This window comes from Pseudopipra pipra, chromosome 6 (genome assembly GCF_036250125.1).
Source record: "Pseudopipra pipra isolate bDixPip1 chromosome 6, bDixPip1.hap1, whole genome shotgun sequence".
NCBI classification, from domain to species: domain Eukaryota; kingdom Metazoa; phylum Chordata; class Aves; order Passeriformes; family Pipridae; genus Pseudopipra; species Pseudopipra pipra.
The window spans coordinates 24,103,713-24,108,763 of NC_087554.1; the positions used below are offsets into that span (position 1 = coordinate 24,103,713).

At 40.3% G+C, this 5,051-nt stretch overlaps 1 long non-coding RNA gene across 1 annotated transcript; it reads left to right on the forward strand.

Annotated features, from left to right (window-relative positions):
* The first annotated feature begins 2,900 nt into the window (after nucleotides 1-2,900).
* On the forward strand, nucleotides 2,901-3,465 carry LOC135416789 (uncharacterized). Its single transcript, XR_010431724.1, has 2 exons — nucleotides 2,901-3,145; nucleotides 3,227-3,465. It is a non-coding gene; the product is annotated as an uncharacterized LOC135416789 (long non-coding RNA).
* The last annotated feature ends 1,586 nt before the right edge of the window (nucleotides 3,466-5,051 follow it).

The window sequence follows — 5,051 nt, forward strand, 5'->3', positions numbered from 1 at the left end:
AGGCTTATAAAACTTTAAAGTTTGGGGTTTTTTGCTCTCCAATATGATTGCTAATGTTGTAATTTTTCACATAAATGTGAAGTCCAACTTAGAATCCTGAGCTTTTGGCATGAGTGATTTCTTGTGGTACTGAGTACCATAGCTTAACAACGTAGTGTGATAAAACTAAACTATTTTATTGTTTGTTTTATCTGGCACTTATTACATTTCAATTTCACTGAATGTGCCATTGCTTTTCTTTAATTAGAAGAGTAACTTTTTGTAGTCCTCGATCACCCACAGACATCTTTGAAAAACAGGTAGGGAAATTTAGGCTCTCTATTCAAACATCAGAGTTTTCCCCAGTGGAAAATTTCTGGTTTCTCAATACTTTCGAAATACTTTCTACTTACTAAGGTGCATGAAGACAAAGAAGTACTGATTTTTAAAAAATCTTGATGAAGACATAGAGTTTCCCATTTACACAGTTGATTTCACTGACTTTCAGTATTCTCTGTCTGATGTATCAATCCCCTAATTGGCCAGTTCAGTAGAAGTAGTGCTTTCCTCCAAGGTCAGTTCACCAAACAAGCTGGGAGTTTATCTATGTCTACTAGAGTGTCCATGTTAATGCTTCTGTGCTGTAGATTTTTTTACTTGCTCCTATCATATGAAAGTGTAATGAAATAGCAGCAATCAGTCTATGCAGGCATGTTGCTAATATTAAAAGACTAAACATTTCAAGTCAAAATTTCTTCCCTTTTCTTTTCATGTGATTTATTGTCTGTCATGTCCATTTTTGAAAGAAAACTGATCTCTAAGATTTTTGTCCACTGCTGAAACACATTTCAACAAAACACAGTGGTTTTGTATCAGCAGTATAGAATCCATATGCTATGACAGTCTTCTTTTGAAGTCATCTGCTTGGATGTATGGTGTTTTCTGGTGCTGACTAACACTTTTTTCCCCAGAACACTTCTCTCGGATTGGTCTTGGTGGGAGGGGAAGGCTAAGAAGAAAGAGTAATAGGGAAAAGGCAATGGTAAAAGCATAAAAAAAGTATCTGTTTAATTTTGCCTGAATGGGGTCTTGCCATTAAGTTTAGAATGTTTTCTACAGTGTAAAAGACCTTTTCTGCCACAATAGCCACTAAAGACTCCATTCTTTGTTCTTGGAGAAATTTAAATATACTTGCCCTGCTTTGAGCAGAAATTTGTACCAGATGGCCTCCAGAGATTTCCTCGAAGCTGAATTGTTCCCTAACATGGAACGGTATTCAGCAGTCATTGGTCACTGGCATACCTTCTGCAACAAAATGTATGAAGTGAAATCAAAGGACCAAAAAGTCTCTTTCTATTCTCAGCAAATCCCATGTTAGGTGCTATACTAGGACAGTGTATTTCTCACAAATCACTAGCAACTAGTAACCTCACTAGGATTTGTGACATAACAAAATTACAGTGTCATGTAAAGATGGAAAGAAAAGTGGAGTGCTGCTGCTGTAGATGTCATTGTCAACAGGAAAAAATGGATCATGTACAACTTCTCTGTTCTTTATAGTATGCAGCCTTTTCTCCACTGTATGGATTTTGGAATCTAAAAGCTGGTTGCAAGCTGTTTAATTTTCTGAACATAATGGGTCCTAAAGAGGCAAATGGATTCAAACAGTTCAGCAAGCCTTAAAAGAAAGCAGACTGAAAAAAGAGTTTTATATGAAGAGACACCTCTGTTTAAAAAGAAAAGCAACCCTGTCTAAAAATTGCCTTAAAAGAAAGACTTTTGAAACCTATGCCTTATGCATAAGACCCCATAATTAAAACCCTGAATTTTGTATTTAAGGTTTGGAAGATTCTGATAACAAGGGAGTAGTAAAGGTGTCATTAAAAAAATTATTTTCTTTCTGGTTGAAATCAGTTTTGTGTCACTACAGGCCTAAATTATTTTCATGAATTTGTGGTATCATCAAACTGTGGATGGTTGAGAAAGCTGAGGAAAACTTATTGCTTTAATGATAACCTTGAGTAGACTGTATGAGTGAAAGTATGTGAGAAGGTTATTTACATGTGACTTCAAGCCTTTTTTTGGAGGGTTGAGTTATATCAATTTGTTAGGAATTAACTCCCATATTACTCCCATCTTGCAGTTTTGTTATAGATAAGTTTGTGCTAAATACCCATTCTGCTCAGTGCTTTATTGTAAGTTTACCGGTGTTGAGCTAAGGGATACTAATGGATCAGAGAATTTTGAGTGCTTCACTGCCTGGCAATACATCTGACACTAAGCCAGATTTTTGCCTGCAACTATCAGTCGGCCCATATTTGCCCCAATGAGACAGATTTCTTGTCAGATCCATGACTTAGATGTTGGGTCATCACCACATAAATCACCTGGGTAAAATAGATCAAGACAGAATCAAAATTCATTGTGCCCATTAAAGACAGATGTCATCTCATAAAATACATAACATGTCAAAGCTGACATAATGTTCACTGAGAAAGTATAGCCCATCTATTTACTAAATGGAATAAATGAAAAGAGGGAGAAGAGAATTAAACAGGCATCTCTGCTATCTTTAGCACAGGAAAGGAGAATTCAATTTTAGACAGTAGGTATAGAACTCCCCTGCACTTTCCTGGTGATTCATTGCTCTCTTACAAATTTCCGACAGCTGACAGCATCACCATGGTACAGCAACCTCTGCATCATCCAGTCATGACTCTTGAGCTATGAGTTCAGCTCCAGCTACTGAGCATTTCACAGACACCATCTAACTGCCCTAACTAGCCTACTACTAGCAGGATTGAGTAATTAACATAATAGGTATTTATAGAATAATGTATGCATTTACACATACATTTGCTCAGTCATCACTTCTCTGGAGGCACTTAAACTCTCCATTACTATAATCACTCCAAATGAAATTTGTGTCATTTGAAAGAGGTTGTTGGGGGTGGAGTGGAACACTGGGAAGCCTCAAATTCCCTCCTAGGAGACTCCCAACAGAATTCAAGAACCCGCAACCCCAGAGGGTCCTTAGCAACCAACAGACAAAATGGACCATGGCACAGCCAGCATTGTGGCTCCCAGTGAGCAGCCCCTGGGCCTCCCTGATATTCTGGCAGCATTTTGTCACCTTTTGTCCATCCTGAAACCTTCTATCCTCAAGGTAGGACCCAACCCTTACCGCTATGGCCTTGGGGCAAAAGTGGACATGACCCATGGCAGTTGTTCCTGTCTCTCTTTCCAGTCTCAGGCAACCTATGCCAGCTGTCCATGCAGGAGCAGCCCTTCCCTGCAGGTGGACACTCCAGGCAGGGATGGCACCCCATGCACTGGCAGCAGATGTGGCACCTCAGGCATCCCTAGCACCCCTGGTCCTTGGTATTTTTGGGACAAGGGCTCATCAATCCTGTGAGAGCATACCTGCCCTCACCTGGGTAATGTATGCCCAATAAATATAATTTACAGAGAATTTTCCAAATGTTAGGGCCATATCTCCTGTTTCACTTCCTGTAAGCAAGTCTCTCCCCAATCTGCAGCCCTGTCCTGCTGGCCAGCAGCTCACTCTGCAGGGATTGCTCCAGCCACAAGCTCTCCAGGTGTCTGGCACAGAGCCGGGGCACAACAGTGATGGGGGCTGGCTCAGCGGGTGCCCTGGAGGGTCCCCTGTCCCAGCACAGCTGTAACTTATCACCCACAGAGGGTTCAGATGGCTCCATGTGGCTGCTTCTTTGACTTTTGGGTCTTCTATCTTCAGTGGACAAGCACCAACTTGCTTCCACCAGCCACCTCCACACTCAGCCACTGCATTGCATCTCTGCTGTGCGCTGTCCTGTGGGGCCCCTGGGCTGCAGGACCACTCTGGCCTGGGCAGCCCCCGGGAGCCCCCAGGACCAACTGCAACGCTTCAGGCTTCAGAGAAGAAAGCTGTCCTAAGCCTCTGCAGTGCTGCCACTGTGCTTTCTGGGCACCAAGACATGGAGAGACAGTTGATTTCTCTTTCTTTTTACCATTTGTATTTCTGCTTTTCTACAACTGGTTGGTATCTGGTCCCAGGAGATAATGAGCATCCCTAAGTCTTAGTGTTCATAATTGCCCCTTGAAAAAGCTTTCCAGGATTTGTTTTTTGTTTGGGTTATAAAATCAACTGAGATTAATGAAGTCCTAATTTTATCTGGTGACTTTGACTATCAAAAACATGTTAGTAAATTTTAATAAACGGCTTCAACTCTTCAGCTAAGTAGAGATTTTATGTTGTATAACTGAGGATCTGGTATACAACTTCATGCAGATTTCCTTCTTACAATATATTTCAAAGCATGTAGTAAGAGTTGAAGTAATTATTTGATACTTTGCTTTTAATAATGTGTGCCTTTTCTCCCAGTCATGGCTGCTCATCAGCTGTCCCTGATCTCACTAAAATTTTTGTTTTCTAATATTGTGTCCAGCAATCTGCACAGTTTTTGCTTCTGACAAATACCTTCAGGGTCCTTGTTTCAGCTGCTGATGACATACAACAGATCACTTAAGTGACCTGGAATGTTGTTTCTGTCCTTCCTAAAGAAAAATGCCTTATTAAAAATCTGAACCTTTATAAACAGGAAAAGGGAGAGGATTAAAATGAGTGAAAAATATAATTAATTCCCATGTTTCTGAATGGGTAAATCCCTTGCTCTTCTTGCAAACAGACATTCACCAAAGAATCATATGAATAATAAACATTTACCCTCACATTTTGGAGCATAAGGAAACCATAGCTGTGCTCTGACATGTTATAGGTAGAACTCGACACAGCCTAGTTTTGTTCCCCCTCTGTGAATCAGAGCAGAGATATTCTGCAGTCCAGATTGCAGATCTGGCGCTGTGGCAACAAGTAATCATGGAACGATTACCAGGGTATAGGAAACAATTACTGCATAGGCTATAGATGTAATGTTGGAAACACTTGAGTTTGTGCATGGAAAACACTTGAAAAAATGACATATATGAAGGTATCCATAAAAGACAGTGGAAAAGAATTGTAGAAGGATTTTTGGGGAGAATAAGATTCATCTGTAAAAGTTAATGTTATT